Source organism: Macaca fascicularis, chromosome X (genome assembly GCF_037993035.2).
Source record: "Macaca fascicularis isolate 582-1 chromosome X, T2T-MFA8v1.1".
Lineage (NCBI taxonomy): Eukaryota > Metazoa > Chordata > Mammalia > Primates > Cercopithecidae > Macaca > Macaca fascicularis.
The window spans coordinates 142,951,212-142,974,812 of NC_088395.1; the positions used below are offsets into that span (position 1 = coordinate 142,951,212).

The 23,601-nt window shown below is 40.2% G+C and overlaps 1 protein-coding gene and 1 pseudogene across 3 annotated transcripts in view; both read right to left on the reverse strand.

Annotated features, from left to right (window-relative positions):
- The window catches only part of RBMX (RNA binding motif protein X-linked), a 96,898-nt gene that overhangs the window by 15,731 nt on the left and 57,566 nt on the right, over nucleotides 1-23,601 (reverse strand). Inside the window, exons 11-12 of one of the 3 annotated variants that reach the window (XR_012429912.1) lie at nucleotides 14,377-14,455; nucleotides 13,747-13,994 (exon numbers count right to left, since the gene is read on the reverse strand). The gene's annotated coding sequence lies outside the window, so the exon portion shown is untranslated. Of the gene's footprint in view, nucleotides 1-12,699; nucleotides 13,995-14,376; nucleotides 14,456-19,624; nucleotides 19,759-23,601 lie in introns of those variants that run through there. The other 2 variants (XR_012429911.1, XR_012429915.1) reach the window with 2 other exon arrangements.
- LOC141409397 (GTP-binding nuclear protein Ran-like) lies at nucleotides 5,978-6,906 on the reverse strand (annotated as a pseudogene).

The following is a 23,601-nucleotide window of genomic DNA, read 5'->3' on the forward strand; positions in this document are numbered from 1 at the left end:
AATCCCAACACTTTGGGAGGCTGAGGTGGGTGGATCACTTGAGGTCAGGAGTTTGAGAAAAGCCTGGCCAACATGGTGAAACCTCGTCTCTATCCAAAATATAAAAATTAGCCAGGTGTGGTGGCACATACCTGTAATCCCAGCTATGCGGGAGGCTGAGGCAGGAGAATTGCTTAAACCCAGTAGGTGGAGGTTGCAGTGAGCCGAGATCTTGCCACTGCACTCCAGCCTGGGCAACAGAGTGAGACTCTGTCTCAAAAAAAAAAGAAAGAAGAAAGAAAGAAAAGAAAGAAAAGAAAAGAAAAGAAAAGAAAGAAAATTCTCCAGTTTTCTTCCAGAGCATTATAGCTTTAGTTTTTCCTTTAAGTGTGTAATCTCTCTCAAATTTATTTTGTGTATTGTATTGAGTAGGGAGGTCAAAGATCTAGTTTAACTTCCATATAAATATGCAGTTTTTCAAGTACCCTCCATTAAACTGACTTTCCTTTCCCTTGTCGAATTGCTCTGGGTTGCACACATTCTTAATTTCACTAGGCACTGCCAGATTGCTCATCAGAATGGCTGCACAGGTTTAACCTCACACTAGCAGAATCCAAGGATTTGCTCTCATCCTCTCATATTTTCACAACCACTTGATCATTAAACTTACTTTTGACAATGTGATGGGTCCAGACTTATATCTCATTGTTGTTTTCATTTGCATTTCTCTGATTACTTGTGAGGTAGAGCATCTCTTCATACACGTTTAGTCATTTTGGTTTCCCCTTACGTGATTTGCTTATTCAAGTGCTTTGCCCATTTTTCTTTCTTTTTATTGGGACAAAGTATTGCACTGTGACACAGGCTGGAGTGCAGTGGCGTGATCTCAGCTCACTGCAACCTCTGCCTCCTAGGTTCACGTGATTCTCCTGGCCTCAGCCTCCTGAGTAGCTGGGATTATAAGCATCCACCACCACACCCAGCTAATTTTTGTATTTTTAGTAGAGACGAGTTTTTGCCATGTTGGCCAGGCTGGTCTCAAACTCCTGACCTCAAGTGATCCACCCATCTCAGACTCCCAAAATGCTGGGATTACAGGAATGAGCCACTGCACCTGGCCTTGTGCCCATTTTTCTATGGTGTTGCCAGTCTTTTCAGGTAGTTTTTGAAGAATTCCTTTTAAATTTTGAATATTAAGTTTTTGCCAATTTTATACATTGAAAAGATCTTCTCTCAGCCTATCACCTGACTGTTAGTTTTATCTATGGTATCATTTTTTGGCTTTGGTTATTTAGGCAACTATAAACCTTAACAAGGCATTCACTGACTTCTACTTCTTGTTTCTTGTAGTTTCCTCTTACATTTATTTCTCTTTGTATCAATCAGTTTTCTTAGCTGCAAGCAAGAGGAGATGACTCTGGATGGTTAATTACAAAGGAAGTTCATTAGCTGGATATTGAGAAGGCCACATGATTGTTGAAAAGGCATGTGTCAATAGTTCATTCATTTTTATTGGTTAGTAGTATTCCATCATGGATGTACCAGTTAATTGAACTATTCACCCATGAAAGGATATACGGGTTGCTTTCAGCTTTTGGTTATTATGAATAAGTAAGTACAAACATTTGTGTATGGGTTTTTGTGTACGCATAAGTTTCTATTTCTCTGAGATAAATGCCCAAATGTGAAATTGGTAGGCTGTGTGATAGCTGCATGTTTAGGTTTGTAAGAAACCATCAAATTTACTTCCAATGTGATTGTATAATTTTACATTCCCATCAACAACATACAAGTGATCAGTTTTTCCAAATTCTGGCCAGCATTTGGTGTTCTATTTTTTACTTTAGCCATTTTGATACATGTGTGATATCTCATTATAATTCTAACTTCCATTTACCTGATGGCTAATGATATTGAACATCTTTTCATGTGCTTATTTGCCATCTGGATAAAAAATGTCTGTTTATATATTTTGCTCATTTTCTAGTTGGATTGTTTTCTTACTGTTGAGTTTTGAGAGTTCTTCATGAAATTTTGATACTAGTCCTTTGTCAGATATGGGGTTTGCAAATATTTTCTCCCAGTCTGCCAGTCTTTAGCTTGTCTTTTCATCCTCTCCACACAGGCTTTTGCTGAGGAAGTTTTTAATTTTTATGAGGTCCAATTTGTCAGTTTTTCCTTTTATTGACCGTATGTTTGGTGTCTAGTCTAAAAACTCTGCCTTGTCCTAAATCCTAAGAATTCAGAATGGCGTGAACCCGGGAGGCGGAGCTTGCAGTGAGCCGAGATCGTGCCACTGCACTCCAGCCTGGGTGACAGAGCGAGACTCCATTTCAAAAAAAAAAAAGAATTCTCTCCTATGCTTTTTATGTTTTACATTTAGGTCAGAGATACATTTTTAATCAATTTTTGCATAAGATGTGAAGTTTAGTTTGAGGTTCTTTTTTTGTAAATGGATCTTCAATTGTTCCATTGCCATTTGTTGAAAAGGCTATCTTTTCTCATTGAATTGTTCTGGTACTTTTGTCAAATATCAAATGTCAGCTGGGCACAGTGGCTGACACCTGTAATCCCAGCACTTTGGGAGGCTGAGGAGGGCGGATCACTTGAGATCAGGAGTTCGAGACCAACCTAAGCAACATAGTGAAACCATGTCTCTATTAAAAATACAAAAAAATAGCCGGGTGTGGTGGTGCACGTCTGAGGTCACGCCGACAACTGAAGGATGGTGAAGGTAGAGAATTTTACTGAGCAATTAAAATGGCTCTCAGCAGAGAAGAGAGCTGGAAAGGGAATGGGAAGGGCAGGTCATCTTCCCTGAAGTCAGGAGGTCTCTTCCCTGAAGTCAGGCCATCTCTTTCTCTCTACTGACCGTGTCTGGGGTCTTTTTAGGTAGAGGACGTGCGCAGGGTGGGCCCTAGGTAGTATTGGAAAAGGCAACATTCAATTGGTTAAAAGGCATTATTCAGAAAGAACCAATCAGGAGAGAGCAGGCAAACAGGAATAGAAGTTCTCACTCTGGGCCCTGGGTTTCAGGCTGTTTTGGGTTTGAAGGTGGGGTTTCACCAGGGACCCACCTCTATCTGCCTAGGCATTTGGCTGCTTCCAGTCACTATCATTATAATGGAATATTACTTACTCATAAAAATGAATGAAGTACCAATACAGGCTACATCATGAATGAACCTTTAAAGCATTATATTAAAAAGACAGACACAAAAGATCACACACTGTATGACTCCATTTTTATTTATTATCTGGAACAGGCAAATCCATAGAGATAGGAAGTAGATTAGAGGTTGCCAGGGGCTCAGGGGGAGGGGAGAATGAGGAATTTCTTTCAGGGTTTCTTCATAGGATGTTATTTGGTACAGGGTTTCTAAAGTTGATTGCAGCGATGCTGGCACATGTCTGTGAGTATACTAAAAATCTGAATTGTACACTTTAAGTGGGTTAATTGTATGGTGTGTAAATTACATCTCAATAAAGCTGTTTACATATATATTTACATATATATATTTAAATAAGAGATGAAGTCAACATCACCAATACCATCATCACCCCCTCATAAAGCCAAGACAATTTTTTAAGATAAAGAAAACAAATTTTACTCATAAGATACGAAGTCATACTGTAAAGTTATAATAATTAAATAAGTGTAGTGCTGATTTGGGATTAGGTGAGCAAATCACTAGTGCCCAGAAACTAACCCGTGCATTTGTGGATTTGGTTTATGATAGACATAATATTTCAAATCAATAGGGAAAGAAGACTGACTCCTCAATAAATGAAATTGAGACAATTCGCTATCATCTGGAAAAAGGTAAATTTCCACCTCCTACCACACACGTACACAAATTTTGGAAGGGATGGATTAAATCTTTGTATGTGTAAAACCCAACTAAAAATGTATTTAAAGAACATGTAAGAGAATATGTTTTTTACCTTGAGGTAAGGAATAGCTCTCTAAAAAGAACCAAAACAAACCAACAAAAAGCAACCAAAATCATAAACAGTAGCCTTCCTTAAATTGCATCCCAGAATTAGGCAGATTTACTAAAGTGGACACTGCCAACCCTTTAACGACGAGTGCACCCACCCTCCAGTTCCTGGGAGTGCTGCTGCTAACAGCTTATAACTGCAATCTTCTCCATAGAATTGCACTCAGTTGTTGGGAAATACCTTGTTCTATTAGTTTTCTATTGATGCAGTAACAAATTGCTACAATCTTAGTGACTTAAAAACACACACACAGGTATTATCTTAAAGTTCTGTAGAAGTCCAACATGGGTCTTTCTGGGCTAACTAAGACAGAGGATGCAGCAACAAGGAAGCAGAGATCAAGCCCTCACCCACATCAGAGGCGTTTGAACCAGAGCAACTCCATCTTGAATAGGAGCCGGGTAAAATAAGGCTGAGACCTACTGGGCTGCATTCCCAAGAGGTTAAGGCATTCTTAGCCACAGGATGAGATAAGAGGTTGGCACAAGATACAGGTCATAAAGACCTTCCCGATAAAACAGTTTGCAGTAAAGCAGCTGGCTAAAACCCACCACAACCAAGATGGCAATGAAACTGACCTCCGGTCATCCTCACTGCTACACACCCACCAACACCATGACAGTTTACAAATGCCAAAGCAACATCAGGAAGTTACCCTCTAAGGTCTAAAAAGGGGAGGCACGAATAATTTACCCCTTGTTTAGCATATAATCAAGAAATAACCATAAAAATGGGCAGTGCCCTCGGGGCTGCCCTGCCTATGGAGTAGCCATTCTTTTATTCCTTTACTTTCTTCATAAACTTGCTTTCACTTTGCTCTATGGACTTGCCTCGAATTCTTTCTTGCACAAGATCCAAGAACCCTCTCTTGGGGTCTGGATCAGGACTCATTTCCAGTAACAACCGGACACCAAATCTGTCCATTCCTTTATCTTGGACCTTCCAGATTCTGGAACCATGAGAAATAAATCTCTGTTGTTTATAAATTACCTAGTCTGTGGTATTTCATTATAATAGCACAAACAGACTAAGACACCAGGTTACCATTACCATTGTGTTAGCTAATTGGCTTTATCCAGGGGAAAAATAAAATTCTCATATCTTTATGATAGGAAGTGATTCTGACACTTGGAGTAAGATGGCGACCAAAGTTAGGCTGCTACCCTCCCACCGGAACTGGGAAATGAGGATGCTTTCTCCCTTGATGTTTACATTTCAAAGAGATGACTCTTAGGTCCATTCTTGAGAAAGATATTTGTGGGTCACAAAGATGTCAAAAGACCTATTTAGTCTGCAAAAGGATTTATGCACATTTAAAAGAGAGGAGAAAGTGCTTACAATTATAAGTTTTCTCAAATAAATGTTCTGGAAAAAAGGAGGGGAGAGAAATCTAATGCCTTATTTTCAACTGGGGTAACTAAGCCTCTTATTGTTAATTTGTATCTGTCCTTACAATCTCCTGCCTGTATTACTATAAAATAGTAACGTGAAATTTTTTTTAGTTATCTTTATTGTGGTTTTTTCCCCTTTCTCTGGGCAGTTGTAGCCATCTAAAATCAGCAAATCTGTAGTAAAATACAAAGCAAAGCAATTATTAGAAGCATGATAGAACATTAGAATTACTAAATTTGTAGAAAGTGAAATTTTTAGAAATTTTTATCTGCCTTGGGGAAAAAACCTTTGAATATATTATACTAATGCTGAATAGTTAAATTAGATTTTTAAAAGATATTTGAAATACACTTTTATTCTGATTCTAAACAAAAAGGAATGGCAATGACAGTAACAAACAAAATTTCCCCACTGAACAACATAAGGATGTTTCACATACTCATACCAAATCTCTATGCCAGTTAGGCACAACTGAATATTGTGATGTGACAGTAGCAGTCTTACATTTGAAACTCAAGAAGAAATCAATTGCATTCCCAAACAGCTAAATATGCAGGTCCAAACAATGAAGGTATTTTTTAAACTGTCACATTCACTCCAAAGCCCATTCATCTCCTTCAGCATCCCACAGATGGAGCACATGTTGCCCTTAGCTAGATAATAAAGTGGCACACACAGTGTACCACTTGACATCACAAAACAGCTGCCTATAATAGTAGACTTTTGACACTGGGCTCCAGCTTCATTCTCACAGGTCATCATCCTCATCTAGGGGAGCAGTTGTCCAAGCAACCTCTGATTTAGAGTATGTTCATACTACACTGCCAAAGTTGGGTCCATGACAACCTCTGGTGAGGCACAAGCAGGCATGGCAACAAATTCCAAGTTAGGGTCTCCAATGAGCTGTCTAGCAAGACAGAGGAAGGGCTTTTTAAAGTTATACTTTTTGGCATTTATGACAGAAATGTCATAATACTGAAGATTCTTTATTCAGTAGAAGACAATAGATGTTTCCTTCAGTTTCCCATCTTTAATATCCATTTTGTTGCCATACAACATGAGGATGTTTTCACATATTCATACCAGATCTCTATGCCAGTTAGGCACATTCTTGTAAATAATTCAGGATGTTACCTCAAATGTTATAATGGCACACTGGGCTTGAATACAATAGCCATTTCTCAGTATACCAAATTTCTCCTGGCCAGCTGTATCTCATACAGTGAACTTAATAGATCCTCTGTTGGTGTGGAACACAAGGTGATAAACCTCAACACCTAAGGTGGCTACACACTTCTCGAATTCACTGGTCAAATGACATTTCATGAATGCAGTTTTTCCAGTACCACCATCGCCAACCAATACCAATTTGAACTGGACTTGGGGCTGTCCTTGGGCAGCCACCATTGTGTTCCTTTCAGAAGTGTCTCTGTGCCTATCCAGCTGAGGCTGAAAAGATGGCAGAAGCCCGAAGTCTTAATTAGCAACAAAAAAAGTTTCATTCATACATTAATTTTACAAATTGTGATTTCTTTATTGCTTGCACTTTCAAATAATTAACTATGGAGCAATATTTTGTAGTTCCTCATGAAGTCTTGCCCAATCCAAGCCTATAGAGTAGCTTAACTCAGAACCATGCTAATTTCAGTTTTTAATTAAGAGTTTTTCTTTGATGCCCCAATAAATTTCTCCTGAGTTTCCATCAATTACATGAGTAACATCACATTTACATGGTAATTTAGGCCATTCAGTGATTGCTCCATCTTCCTAAATAACTTTGTTTTAAGATGAGAAGTAGAAAGAAATCCATGGCCATCATCTAGTTAAAAGTCTTACAAGACACTGATTTTAGAGTACGGATTGAACTTCTAGTGTTTAATGTGCACAACTTTAATTTGCTTTGTGTTTGGTTTTTGGTTTTTTGTTCGTGTTTTCTTTTTTTGTTTTTGTTTGTTTGTTTTGTTTTTTGAGACAAGGTCTCACTCTGTCGCCCAGGCTGGAGTGCAGTGGCATGATCATAGCTCACTGAAACCTCAAACTCCTGGGTTCAAGCAATTCCCCCACCTCAACCTCCCAAGTAGCTGGGACTATAGGCACACACCACAACACCCAGCTAATTTTTATATTTTTGTAGGGCATGAGGCCTCGCTGTGTTGCCCAGGTTGGTCTTAAACTCCTGGGCTCAAGCGATCCACCTGCCTTGGCCTCCTAAAGGGCTGGCATTACAGGTGTAAGCCACCATGTCCAGCCAACTTTAGTGTTTTAAGCCTTAAGGAAAAATCCATCCTATGGGCCATTTTTTCCACTGGTCTAAATAGTTATATAACAGTCAGCTAAATCTCTATAAATAACAGGCATCCACCTTTGTTTATCCACCCATACTGGAGAAAATCTGCCTCCCAATGTTAGTAGTGACACTATATCTGTCTTTTGTGGTTGCTAGTAATCTGTAGGTGCCAGATTTCTGTTCATCTGTTAATTAGATATTTTTCTTTTTTATGTCATTCTTTCAATCAAGCCAGTTAATAAAACATTTTTGTGTTAAAGTTAGAACTTGAGTACCTGGATGCATACTAATTACTTTAACTTTGTTATTATCAAAAATTACTAATGAGGATGATCTCACTTGTACTCGGCCAATAATCCAGAGCATATCCACAGTGGGAGTACAGTTTAGAGCTCATTGGAAATATGTAGTTGGAGGAACCATTACTGGGAGTGCAGAAATTTTGGTGTAATAATAATGTTTGCTTTCCAATAAATGTGATTCTTTATTGTGGTGATTCAAATAACCTCTGCCTGAGTAGTACTATGAGAATAGCAATCAATTTTTTAGAATACATCTTTTTGAGGCAAGAGAATCATTAGAATCTGGGAGGCGGAGGTTGCAGTGACCAAGATCACACCATTGCACTCCAGCACTCCAGCCTGGGGGACAGAGTGATACCGTGTATGAAAAAATTTTTTTAAAAATAAAGAATACCTCTTTTCAGTTGAGTTCAGTACCAATATCCATTACTCTAGCAAAGTTCTTTGTGGGAACAACTGTCTAGTCCTCCTGCGGTGCTGGCTTCACATAGAAAGCATGAATCCAGCTATGGTTCTCCTTTACTTTGATAGCAGTATGAGTGATCAGCAGCACCTGAAAGGGTCTCTCCCAATGGTGTGACAACCTGTCTTTCCTTTGAAATACCTTTATGTGGATGAAGTCTACTGTTCTATAAGGGTGGCAGACTGACTCAGGCAAGTCCTTATAACTTTAAGTCTCAGGGTTTCTAGGGAAAAGAGAAGGCCTTTTAACTATTGAACATTATTATGAGAGGATTCAGTTAAATTGGGAACAGAACATGGTCTCAGACCCAAGTTCATAGGCCTGCCAACCATAAGTTCAAAGGGAGAGATACTATGCTTACTTGCAGGGGTCACTCTAATTTTTGATAAGGCTAGTGGCAAAGCTCTAAGCCATTTTACGTGTTAGATTACTAAATCTTGGCCAAGTAGTTTAATTTTAGAGTTTGATTCATTCACTCTACTTGTCCAAAGGACTGAGGTTTATAGCAATCTGCACACATTTGGCATAATTCCTGGGCAACAGTAGAAGTAAAATGACTTCCTCTGTCCTAGTCAATGTGCTCTGGTATCCCAGAAGTGGGAATTGTGAGTTTTAAGAGAAACTTTACCACTGCCTGAACATCAGTTTTTTATTTTTATTTTAAGTTCTGGGATACATGTGCAGAACGTGCAGGTTTGTTATATAGGTATACATGTGCCATGGTGGTTTGCTGCACCTATCAACCCGTCATCTAGGTTTTAAGCCCTGCATACATTAGGTATTTGTCCTAATGCTCTCCCTCCCCTTGCTCCCCATCCCCTAACAGACCCCACTGTGTGATGCTCCCCTCCCCATGTCCATGTGTTCTCATTGTTCAACTCCCACTTATGAGTGAGAACATGCGGTGTTTGGTTTCCTGTTCCAAACATCAGCTTTTTAAATTTTATTTGATTGTGGTAAGAACATTTAACAAGAGATCTACCCTCTTAACAAATTTTTGAGAGTACAATATAGTATTACTAGCTATAGGCACAATGTTGTACAGTAGATCTTTAGAGTTTATTCATCTTGCTTAACTGAAGATCAGCTTTTGAAGACAGAAAGATTTCAGGCCATCCAAATGTCATACATACCACAACTAGACAATATCTCTTGCCTTTTATAAGCATTAGTTCTGTGAAATCTAACTGCCACCACGTTCCTGGTAAAGTTGGTTACAGAGAACTTCCTGTGCTTATATATGGAGTGCCCGTAAAGAATAGCATATCAATAGCATACATTACATAGCAAATCTCTTTAATATGTTGTGAACAATTGTATCTTTTTGGTAGGCCTAGTAGGGGTCTAATGCCTTTAAAATTCCTCTTTTGTTCACATCATTGTGTCGATGACACACCACCACTAACCAAGCAAATTGGGACTGAAGTATAGGAATTACTGTTAGGTAATTCCCACAGTCCAATCAAATTTCTTTTAGCTCCTTTTTCAATTCATTTGCTCATTTCTTTTTGTGAAGCACATTTTAAAAAATGAACAAAAACTTCTTGTCGTATTAAAAATAGAGCTTCTAAGTTTGGAGCCAGCCATGTTTTAGAAGCAGCTTTTGGCAGGGCGCAGTGGCTCACGCCTATAATCTCAGCACTTTGGGAGGCCGAGGCAGGCAGATCACCTGAGGTCAGGAGTTCAAGACCAGCCTGGCCAACATGGCGAAGCCCTGTCTCTACTAAAAATATAAAAATTAGCTGGGTGTGATGGCACATGCCTGTAGTCCCAGCTACTTGGAAGGCTGAGGCAGGAGAATCGCTTGAACCCTGGAGGCGGAAGTTGCAGTGAGCCAAGATCGTGCCATTGCACTCCAGCCTGGGTGACACAGAGAGACTTTATCTAAAACATAAAAATCAAAAATAAATAAAAGCAGCTTTTACAGCTCTATCAGCAAAATGAATTACTGGTACCTGAGAAAGCAGGTGTGAAGTCCCTAACAAATCAGCTATCAATTTTCCATGTGATTTTTTTAGTTGTTATTGAAGTCAAAAATCCTCTATTTAAAAAATGTTATCTGTTGCATGACAGACACCAAACATATATTTATTATGTTTATATTTTTATGTTTATTTTTACTCCAGAACTAAGAATTGCAGTTCTACTAACTGGTATTAACTCATCTGCTTATGCAGAATTAATTGCAGATAAAGCATAAGCTTCCGAAGCCATGTGATAAGTCGCTGCAGCTAGGAAGCTTTTTAAGTGGGTCACTTTTAGCCATACTACATTACCAATTCATAAACATTATTATATCATTTTGAACAGGAATATTACATAAATCAGGTCAGATTTTTCAAACTTTGGACATTTCAAAGCTAACAGAGAGGCTATCACCAATTTCTGCTGTTCAAAAGCCTCTTCAGATTCTAGGAACCAAACCAGAAGATCTGAAGGATTATCATGTAGTTGCTCCATCAGAGGTTTTGCCCACTCTGCAAAACCTGGAATCTACTCTCTTTAATACCGTATTAGTACCAAAACTGTGTCTCAGTCCATTTGGGCTGTTATAACAAAATACCATAAACTGGGTAGCTTACAAACAATAGGCATTTATTAATCACATTTTGGGAGGCTAGAAAGTACAAGATCAAGATGCTGGTAAATTCAGTGTCTGGTAAGGATTCACTTCCTCATAGATGGTGCCTTCTGGTTGCATCCTCACATGATGGAAGGAGCCAGGAAGGTCTCTGAGGCCTTTTTTTATAATGGCATTCAACCCATTCATTAGGGCAACACCCTAATCACCTCCTAAGGCCCTATTTCTAATACCATCACATTGGAGATTAGGGTTCAACATACGAATTGGGGAGAGAATGAGACATAAACATTCCAACCACAGCACTACATTTGGCCGTTAGATCTGCAAAATGAGATGACTCTTAGATTGTACCACTCTAAGGCCCACAGCTGAACACAGATGCCTTAAATAGTTTACTCAGAAAAGCAATGTTGCAATTTATCTAGTGAGGCCTTATGCCCTTGTGAAGCAAAGAATTGTAACAAAGTCAAAGTGTTCGTTTTGCATTGCTCCTTAGTTTCTGAAGCTACCAGCAAAATCATCTATATTTTGAAAAATTATAGATCCTTCTGGTGAAACAAATTTCTCTAAGTGTTTCTGTAAATGACTAGATAAAACAGTAGGGGGAGTCTCAAAACCCTTGAGGAATTGTCTGCCATAAGCATCAGACTCCTTTATGAGCAAATAAGAATTTAGACTTGTCCACTTACAAGAAAAGAAAGAGGGGGAAGGAACAAAAGAAGGAAGGAAAAAAGGGAAGAAGGGAAGGAGGGAAGGAAGGAAAGAAGGGAGGAAGGGAGGAAGGAAATGAGGGAGGGAAGGAGAGAGGGAGGGAGGGAGAGAGAGAGAGGAAGGGAGGGCAGAGCATAGAAAAACAAAAATATTTTTTTCAGACGATACTGACATCAGAATAGATGAAGGATTAGTAACTACAGGTGTTAATGGGACAACAAATTAATTTACTTCTCTAAAATCAGTACAAATCTATACAGAGCTTACCCACCTTTATCAAATTTACCTTTCTTCTTTACTGGAAATGTGGGATTACTACAGGGTAAGTACCCCTTTTAAATTATCCTTTGTTTTTGTTTGTTTGTTTGTTTGAGACAGGGTCTCACTCTGTTACCCAGGCTTGAGTGCAGTGGTGTGATCATGGCTCACTGTAACCTCAAACTCCAAAGTTCAGGTAATCCTCCCATCTCAGCCTCCCAAGTAGCTAGGACTACAGGCACCTGCCATCACGCCCGGCTAATTTTTTTTTATTTTTATTTTTTGTAGAGACGAGGTCTCACTATGTTGCCCAGACTGGTCTCAAACTCCTAACCTCAACTGATCCTCCTAACTTGGCCTTCCAAAGCATGGGGATTACATGTTTTTCTAATTATTTTATAACTGGTTTTATTATGTTTAATTGAGGTCTCAACAAAGGATATTGTTGACACATAGCCATGGCTCATCTTTTTGTTAAGCTATTTTTTATATCTCAAATTAATCCAATATTGTCATTCCCTTTGATTAAATGCTCCTTCAAGTCTTTTGTTTACTTTTAAATTCAGTTGTCTGATTATTATTATCATTATTATGATTGAGTTATCAGAGTTCTTAATGCATTCTGGATACAAGTCCTTTATCAGATATATGATTTGCAAATATCTTCTCCCAGTCTGTGGCTTGTCTTCTCATTTCCTCAATGGAATATTTTGAAATGCAATTTTTTTTTCATTTTTTATGAAGTTCAGTTTATTTATTTTTTCTTTTATGGGTCATGCTTTTGGTGTTGTATCTAAGAATCTTTGCCTAACTCAAGGTCATGAAGATTTTCTCCTGTGTTTTATTCTAGAAGATTTATAGTTTTTTACTTCACATTTAAGTGACTTGTTTCAGCTTGTGGGGACTTTTCCAGCACAGTATGAGACTGCCACTCTTTGCCATACCTCTTTTCTTTCAGAAGTATATAGTATCCAAATCAGGTGCCTTCTCCCAAAAGGCTCCACAGACACTTCATCCACAGTACAGAATCCAGTAGCTATTAAGTTGCACAGCATGTCTCTCACCAGTAGGTTTATAGGAGATCCAGGAGAAATGAAGAACACATGTTCCTTAGTCAAAGGACCTATCTTTATGGGAGTGACAGAGGAAAGGGGACAAGTAGAAGGCTGACCCAAAACATTCATAACCTGTATTAACCTGTCACCAGATGGGAAAAGTTATTGACACATTACAGTCCACTAGTTCTCACCTTTGGGATTCCCTCAATTTGTCAATTTTGAACCATCTGCCAAGTATTTCCTCGCTGAAAGTTTTGTTCTAGGCTCTCCTAATTCTCTTATCTTTGCAGTTTCTGCATCATCCAGAGTGTCCTTCTGCAATCCCTCTTCCAACACCCTGGCTTCTTGCAATAACAACATATAGCCTCCCATCTTTCTTTCTTCCCTTTCTGGATTGGTCATTGCGGGGTTATTCCCTTCAGTAAAGAGTTCTAACTAAGCAGAGAACAAAGCAAACTTTAATCACTTTTTTTCTTTTTTTGTTCTTAGATTATCCCAAAACTGAGTAGCTGCTGCTAAGATTTGAATAATAGTTTGCCTTTGCCATCCTACTACCTTTTCCTTAATTTGGGTTTGGATAGTCAGTGAGAGAGCTAAAATAAAGGTGGTTAGAGCCAGAGGGCAATTTTTATATGACCTTGGATCCTCCATGCCAATAAATTTTTAGAATGCCTGAACAAGTCACTGATGGAAATTAATGAGGTACTCACCTGTCGTATGAGTGAACACCTGCAATATCTTCCAGTTCCTCTTTACAAGAAAGGTTTCAAGGAACCTCTATCCTCAGATTATCCATATTTGTGGGGGATGGTGGATAGTCAACTTCTCTTGGCCACCATACCCCTGATGTGGTAATCTTCTGGGCACCAACATCCTTGCTCCATCAAAGGATCAAAGTCTGCTCGTTGCAAAATTCCATGCAGTAGCCAGTACACATCTCCACACATGGGGCTGTAAACTGAAAACATGCTGCATAGTACTGCATATTTCTGGGGCACAGGGAAGAGAAGCCTTTAAATGAGTAAGAAAAGGATCTGAACCACCCAAGAGTCCTGGGTAGCTAGCTACTCAATGGCATCAGCTTTGCTGGCTATCCAAATAGGAAGGTCTGGTTTTCCTCACATTGAGACAATAAAAATGTAAACTACACAACACTTCAGTTCCAGTTTTGACATTCATAAGTTTAATACCTTGGTTGCCTGTCTTTTTCCAAGTGACAAGTGCAGCTACTCTCCATTCTGTTGCCTCATATGGGAACACAGTCTGTCTTAGCCAATTTTTTGTTGCTATAATTGAATACCACAGACTGAGTAATCTATAAAGAACAGAGGTTTATTTACCTTATGATTTTGGAGGCTGGGAAGTACAACATCAAGGAGCCAGCATCTAGTGAGGGCCTTCTTGCTGTGACATAACGTGCTGGAAGGTATCACATGGCAAAAGAGTAACAGCATGTCAGCTAAGGTATCTCTTCCTCTTCTTATAAAGCCACCAGTCCCATCATGGGGGCCCTACTCTAATGAAATTATCTAATCCTAACTGCCTCCCAAAGGCCCCACCTCCAAATACTATCAAATACGAATTTGGGGATTAAGTTTCCAACACATGAAATTTGGAGGACACATTCAAACCACAGCACAGTCTTTTATCCAAGTTCTCAATCATCCCATGATAATGTCTCTTTATTATTTCTGCCTTTCTAGTTGTGTGTTGTGTGGTATGTAGATGATAAGACCTCCTGGAGGTGGAATCTGGTCTAAAACATAAAGTAGACTCAGGGCTAGGCCACCAGGCAAACTTGTATCCTCAAATAGAGCAGGTAGTTGTAGAAAGTTGTACCTTCATCTCCCTTTACAGGGAAATCTATTCTCTAAAAGATCATCACCTCCCCCTTGCCTGGGAGCCACTACAGTCAGTTAGAAGCAAAGAAGGATAAGGACATGCAGGGGAAGCAGAGGGAGCAGGCACAGCAGAGAAAGGAGGAGGAGGTCTCCATGAAAAAGAAAGTGCCTTTAATTTTTGCATTTCCCCTCTTTTTTCTTTTCATCTGGCTATCTGAATCTTTTGTTTTGTTTTGTTTTGTTTTGTTTGGACAGAGTTTCGCTCTTGTTGCCCAGGCTGGAGTGCAATGGCGCTATCTCGGCTCATCACAAGCTACAGGCATGCACTACCATGCCTGGTTAATTTTGTATTTTTAGTAGAGACAAGGTTTCTCCATGTTGGTCAGGCTGCTCCTCAAACTCCTGCCCTCAGGTGATCTGCCTGCCTGGGCCTCACAAAGTGCTGGGATTACAGGCGAGAGGCACCATGCCCAGCCTATCTGAATCTTTTTTAAGGCTAGTCAAGTAAAACAGTGGGAGTGGAGAAGACACCAAGAAATCTATAATCAGTTGTGATCAATTAGTTGTAAACAGCACTGTACTTTGACCAGCCCTAAATCATTTTTAACACTACTCTTAGAACAATATTTATCCCATAAATACCAGGAACTCATTCGTTCAGGATGAAGCCCCTCCAAGGATGTGTTAATCTATCCAAATCAAAAGAAACATCCTCCCACCACTACATAACTGGATTCTCATGTGCATAACCATCACAAATGTGACAGAGAGATATTAACTATTTAAGAGAGAGACTTGAAGGCAATATTCCTGTCTTCCCATATTTTTCAACCATATGATGACCCTGATTGAATTTTAGAGTCTACATTACCCATGTTTATTTAATAGTAACATATTGAATTTGGACAGGTTGGATTGTCTAGGTAGTAATCCCAAAAAAGAGAGCACTAGAAAGAAGACTTTTTATAATTCCAGGTCTCCTACCTGATTGTTTTATGGTTACAGACTGTCAGTTGTCTGCTCATGTCAGGAGCTACCATATATTTCCATGTTCTCATCAACAAAATTGTTGGGGAAATATAATTAAACACAAAATCTTCTCCTAACCCAGAATTCCTCTCCACAATGGTAGTAGAGAAAGAACGTTTTATTATTGAGTCAGCATTAAACCAGAGCATGATGCACATTCCAAGTAACTCACTAAGAGACTGCAAAAACAGAAAGGAATCTCACCCGCTAATACAGCCAAGCAGATACAATCCATTGTTTACATGTTTTCAAGTAAATAAATAATGACTAGTCCTCAAGTAAGAAGATTTGGCAGCATTGTTGTCACACATATTTCACCCAAACTTTACCTAGTAATTGAGGTGACATTCTGTGCTAGTTAATTGGCTTTATCTAGAGGAAAAAATAATCATATCTTTATAACAGGACATAGCTTTGCAATTTGGAGCAAGGTGCCCACCAAAGTTAGATTTCTACACTCCCACAAAAACTGGGAGATGGGGTGCTACCTCACTTGATGTTTACACTTTAAAGAAATGGCTCCCAGGTCTTTGAGAAAGACATTTCTAGGTCGTGAAGCTGCTAAAAGGTCTATGTAGTCTTCAAAAGTCTTCATTGAAATTTCAATGAAATATATATATATATATATATATACACACACACACACACACATACACACACACACACGTATATATGAAGAAAATATAGTTGACCCTTGAACAATGTGGGGGCTAGAGGCACTCCCTGTGCAGTTGAAAATCTCCATATAACTTTAGACTCTTCAAAAACATAATCACTAATAACCTACTGTTGACCAGAAGCCTTACTGATAACTCAGCTGATTAACAAATATTTTGTATGTTAAATGTATTATATACTGTATTCTTATAACAAAAGCTGGAGAAAAGAAAATGTTATGAAGAAAATCATGATAAAAAATGTATTTGCTATTAAGTGGATCATAAAAGTCTTTGGCCAGGCGCAGTGGCTCATGCCTGTAATCCTAGCACTTTGGGAGGCCGAAGCAGGTGATCACCTGAGGTCAGGAGTTCGAGACCAGCTTGGCCAACATGGCGAAACACCATCTCTACTAAAAATATAAAAATTAACTGGGCGTGGTGGTGCGTGCCTGTAATTCCAGCTACCCAGGAGGCTGAGGAAAGAGAATCACTTGAACCCAGGAGGTGGAGGTTGCAGTGAGCCGAGATCACGCCACTGCACTCCAGCCTGTGCAATGGGAGCGAGACTCCATCTCATAAATAAATAAATAAATAAATTAATTAATTAATTAAATAAAAGTCTTTGTCCTCGTCTTCAGGCTGAGTAGGCTGAAGAGGAAAGGTTGGTCTTACTTTCTCGGGGTGGCTGAGGTGGAAGAGGTTGAAGTGTAGTCAGGAGACACAGGCACACTTAGTGTAACTTTATGGAAATTGAATACACGATAATTTCTGTCTGACTTTTTTGCTATTTAATTTCTCTAAAAATGTGCCTATATGGTACCAATTCTTCCACAGTTTGCTTTAGTTTCAGTGCATGCATCATAGAAGGGTACATGTCATAAAAGAAGTCAAAAGCAATCTTGAATAATCAGAACCCTTCTGCTAAATTGCCTAATGTCAACTTGTTTTCTCCTACGGCTTCTTCTACATCTTCTTCATTGTCTGGCACAGGTTCAGAAACACTCATCTCTATCAGGTTGTCTTCTGTTCATTCCTCTGGTGTGGTGCTGATTAGCTCTTTAATTTCTCCAAGATCCACATCTTGAAACCCTTCCCACCACCCACCACCACCTTTTTTTTTCCACCTCCACAATCTGCTTCATTATTTCCTTGATTGGCTCTGTTGTAAATCCTGTGAAGTCACGCTGGACAGTTTTCTCCAGCAGGAATTTATTGTTTTGGGCTTGACGGCTTTTTCCATAACAACGATGGCTTCTTCAACGATGTAATCCTTCCAGATTTTCATGATGTTCTATCAGAGTTCTCTTCCATAGCATTGACAATCTTTTCCATAGTGTACCATGTGTAATGTGCCTTAACGGTCCTTATGGCTACCTGATCTAGAAGCTGGATTAGAGACATTGTGTTTGAGAACAATGAGACCAATTCAAGGCCTTTGGTGTTGAACTCATAGGGATCTGGATGGCCAGGGGCATCATTCAATATCAAAAGAACTTTAAAAGGCAGTCCCTTACTGGCAAGGTACTTCCTGACTTCAGGGACAAAGCATCTATGGAACCAATCCAGAAACAGGGTTCTTGTTGTCCAAGCCTTCTAGTTATACAACCGGAAGACTGGCAGCTGGTGTTTATGTTTTCTCTTCAAGGCTCAGGGGTTTAGCTGTTTTATAGATAAGAGCAGTTCTTATCATAAAACCAACTGCATTTGCACAAAACAGTAGAGTTAGCCTGTCCTTTCCTGCTTAAAATCTTGGTGCTTGCTTCTCTTCCTTACTAACAAATGTCCTTTCTGGCATTCTTTTCCAGAATAGGGCACTTTAATCTGTACTAAAAACCTGTTCAGGCAGATATCTTTTCTCCTCAATGATTGTCTTAATGACATCTAGAAACTTGTCTGCTGCCTTTTGATCAGCAGAAGCTGCTTCTCTGGTTATCTTGACTTTTTTTTTTTTTTTTTGAGATGGAGTCTTGCTCTGTCGCCCAAGCTGGAGTGCAGTGACGTAATGTCAGCTCACTGCAACCTCCACCTCCTGGGTCCAAGCAATTCTCCTGTCTCAGCCTCCTGAGTAGCTGGGATTACAGGCATACACCACCAGGCCCAGCTAATTTTTGTATTTGTAGTAGAGATGGGGTTTCACTATGTTGGCCAGGCTGGTCTCAAACTCCTGACCTCAAGTGATCCGCCTGCCTCAGCCTCCCAAAATGCTGGGATTACAGGCATGAGCCACCATGCCTGGCCTATCTTGACATTTTTTTTTTTTTTTTTTTTTGAGATGGAGTCTCACTCTGTCACCCAGGCTGGAGTGTAGTGACGAGATCTCGGCTCACTGCAACCTCCACCTCCCGAGTTCAACTTCAGCCTCCTGACTAACTGTGATTACAGGCGTGCACCATCACACCTAGCAAATTTTTTTATTTTTAGTAAAGACAGGGTTTCGCCATGTTGGCCAGGGTGGTATCAAACTCCTGACCTCAAGTGATCCACCTGCCTCAGCCTCCCAAAGTGCTGGGATTACAGGTATGAGCCACTGCGCCTGGCCAAAAGCTGCATTTTCAATACAACATAAAAAGGTATTTTGCAAAAAGTTCAAGGTTTTCATACCTATTGGCACAGCTGCAGCAACAACTTCATCAATTTCCTTTTCTTTTTTATAATTAGTCCTTACACTGGATTCATTTATCTTGAAATGGTGGGCAACCAAAGGTCGGGCACGGTGGCTCACATCTGTAATCCCAGCACTTTGGGAGGCTGAGGCGGGCAGATCATGAGGTCAGGAGATCGAGACCATCCTGGCTAACACAGTGAAACCTGTCTCTACTAAAAACACAAAAAATTAGCCGGGCATGGTGGTGGGCACCTGTAGTCCCAGCTACTCAGGAGACTGAGGCAGGAAAATGGCATGAACTCGGGAGGCGAAGCTTGCAGTGAGCCGAGATTATGCCACTGCACTCCAGCCTGGGTGACAGAGCGAGACTCTACCTCAAAAAAGAAAAAGAAAAAGAAATGGTGGGCAACCACAGCTGCAAATCTCAATCTATGTTACATATCAAGCAATTCACCTTTTTTCTTGTAATGTCATGATTTTTATCTGCTTCTTAGGAGTACATCACTAGTGGCTCTTCATCCTGTGGCATTATTCAAGGTTTGTCCCACCATAGGTCCCATGGTGATATTCAAGGTTTATGGTATTGCACTGAACACAATGAAAAACACATGAAAATTGCAAGGATCACTTTTTATTGTGATACGCAATTTACTGGAGAGACAAACTACTCATGCAGAGATGATTAGTGTCCCACGTAGTTCTAAGCAGATGCCCACAACACTTGGGCTCACAACAATAGCAACAGGAGGTGGCTACAAAATTGTTACAGTAGTACAGTATATACTACAGTTAATTTTATGCAGTTATGACTTAACATTGCATCTCTACTGTTGTTTATATTTCTCTCTTGGACTGCACATGTTGCTATGTATAGTATATGTTTGTGTGTACATGTGAGATGCCCCATACTTTTAAACAACCAGATCTTGAGAGAACTCACTCACAATTGTGAGAACAGTACCAAGGGGATGGTACTAAACCATTTATGAGAAATTCAACTCCATAAACTAGTCCCCTGCCATAAGGCCCCATCTCCAACCTTGGGGATAACAATTACACATGAGATTTGGTTGGGGACACAAATACAAACCATATCACAAGGATCAGAAGCAAATCATAAGAGCAGCCAAAATTCAGAGAAGGTTGAATTCTCAGTTTCGGTGAGTCTCCTACACCAAAATCAGGGTCCCAGTAAAGAATGGGACCCTAAGACTCGGAAGAGAGATTACTGAGTAGATGCATTTGGGAACCTTGAACTCCAAGATCCTCCAGAAACTTCTGGACATGCAGAAGTGCTGCAATCCTCATTTTAGAGGACAGCAGTCCCCCCACCTCTGGATTGAAGATCATGAAAGGAACTCAAATGAGGCACTGTCTGGGACAATGCCTGCCCTTCTCAGGATCTGACCCCCTCCCTTCCCAGCAATTAGAACAATAACTATGGTCAAATTTCAACATGGGATAACTGGAGAAGTGCTTGACCTGCTGAGGGAGGAGAGGAATTATACACAAAAAGAGAGTCATTACATACACAAAAGGAGCTACAGAACTTAGCTGACATTTACCAGCAAAAACTGGAAGAGTATATCTGAGGATGCTGGATCTACAGGACGGATTACAAAACTGAATAGAGAAAAGTGTGTTAATATGGAGGTACTCTCCTGTGACACAGGATTCAGCACACTGGCAAGGGCCCCAGAGGCCAGTTTTGAAATGGTTTTAGGAAGGCAGAAAAAAGCAGTGGTCCACACTAAATGAAGTAGCAATACTAGAACTTAGTGGTAGACTATAGAGGAATAGATCAAAAGGCTTAGAGAAGTGAACATGTTAGGATGGATTTATTACATGAGACAAGAAGACCGACCAGTTGACTATGTTCATTGGAGGGGCCCAGAGTATAGTTCACTTACCAAAACAATAAGGAAGGTGATAGTGAGGGGACACAAGCATTATTGAAAAGCTTCAGCCAGGCGCAGTGGCTCACACCTGTAATCCCAGCACTTTGGAAGGCCAAGTGGGGAAGATCATTTGAAGTCAGGGGTTCGAGACCAGCCTGGCCAACATGGTGAAACCCCGTCTCTACAACAAATACAAAAATTAGCCAGGCATGGTGGCACACGCCTATAGTCCCAGCTACTTGGGAGGCTGAGGCAGGAGAATCACTTGAACCTGGGAGGCAGAGGTTGCAGGGAGCCGAGATTGCACCACTGCACTCCAGCCTGGGCAACAGTGAGACGCCGTCATAAATAAATAAATAAATAAATAAATAAATAAAAGCTTCATAGTCGGTTGGGCATGGTAACTCATGCTTGTAATCCCAGCACTTTGAGAGGCCAAGGTGAGTGGATTCTTTGAGCCCAGGAGTTCAAGACCAGCCTGGGAAACATAGGGAGATCCCATCTCTACAAAAAGAAGAAGAAGAAAAAAAGAAAAGCTCCATAGCAGTAGCTGTCCTCTGTAAAACCAAGCTGATGATAGGAGATGCTCATACAGAACTGGGCTCCCTAGTGCTAATAGAGGTGATAGGATTCTGAAATAGGGGAGACTAGGTGACGACACTTAACCGTCAAAAGTGAATTGGTTCTAAGTATAGGCAGCAAGGTTGAAATGACACCAAGGGATGCCTCCTGACTCACAAGGATTTAATGAGATGGCCCATAGAACATTGTGTTCCTAGGGGCAATTCAGATAAACAGCCAGCAAGGGTATTACTATATATAAATATATAGATAAGCAGAAGTCTGAAGTCAGTTGCCTCAATGGAAAGTCACAGCTTCTTTTCTAACTTCCAGACCTAAGCCAGTTCTCAGACCCCAAGCCCATAAAATGAAGAAAAGGTCAGGTTCCCATGAGAAAGGGCCCTACAACAACATGGTAAGTATATTTAGTAGTATTCTCCAAGCCTTCTCCAAAAGTGTCTATGACCATTTACTCAGATAGCTGGGGAAAGGGGAATACAGAGACTCTTTCAAGTCTGCTGGACCCAGGAAATAAGTAGACACTGATACCCAGGGGCCAAAGTGTTACTGTGGCCCACTTGTTAGAGAGAAGCTTATGGGGGTCAGGAAATAATTGGGATATTGGCCCAGGTTTGTCTCACAATGAGTTCAATAGTCATCTCCATGACTCCCAAATGAATCATCGGATTGAATACATTAGCAGTTTGCAGAATCCTTACCTCAGTTCTTTGCTCTATGGAGTGAGAGCTATTATAATAGGAAAAGGCCTATGAAAGCCCCTGAAAGTCACCACCATCCCCGAAGAAAAACCTTTCAATGGCCAAAACAGTAAATAAAAACCAATATTGCATCTGGGGGAAAGGAGAAATAGCAAAGATTAGTGTCACCCTCAAAATATTAAATAATGCAGGAGGCATGGTCCTCGTCATATCTTTCTTTAATTAATCAGTCTGGGGGCTGGGCATGGTGGCTCACACCTGTAATCCAAGCATTTTGGGAGCCCAAGGTGGGCCGATCACTTGAGGCCAGGAGTTCGAGACCAGTCTGGCCAACATGGTGAAATCCTGCCTCTACTAAAAATACAAAAATTAGCCGGGCTTGGTGGTACACGCCTGTAGTTCCAGCTACTCAGGAGGCTGAGGCAGGAGAATCACTTGAACTTGAGAGGTGGAGGTTGCAGCAAGCCAAGGTCACACCACTGCACTCCAGCCTGGGCAACAGAACAAGACTCTGTCTCCAAAAAAAAAAAAAAAATTAATCAGTCTACCACCTGCCCAGTAAACATGATAGTCCCAGTTGTATCTACTGAACTTGATGTAGTATCTTTACTAAAGCAAATTAACACACCTCTGGTAGACGGTATATGGCTACTGATTTGGACTAATACATTTCTTTCATACGTGTCAGGAAGGAAAATCAGAAACTGGTTCTATTCACATGGAACAGACAGCAGTATATATTCCCAGTCTTACCCCAAGGCTAAGTTATTTCTCTGCTCTCTCTTATAACTTAACGGGACCTGAACCAACTAAATACTTTATAGAACATCATATTGGTCCACTCTATTGATGGTATCATGTTAACTGGAACTGATGAGCAAGCAGCAGAAGTACCCTGGGTGTCATAATAAGATGTACATTCTAGAAAGTAAAAAAACCCTTCAAAAAGATTCGGGGATGAGCTACATGAGTGAAGTTTTTAGGGATCCAGTGGTCTAGGGTCTGGGGAATGCTGGGACATCCACTCCAAAGTGATAGACAAATTATTGCACCTTTAACCTCCCACCTTTAAGAAAGAGTCCAAAGGTGGGACTCTGGGTCTGGAAGCAATATAGTCTACACTTAGAAATACCATAATAACCCATTTATTGGATGACATAGAAGGCTACTAGTTGTGAGTGGATCCCAGGACAAGAAATGCCTCTGTAGCAAGTCCAAGCTGCAGTAAATGCAATTGCACCACTTGGGTAATA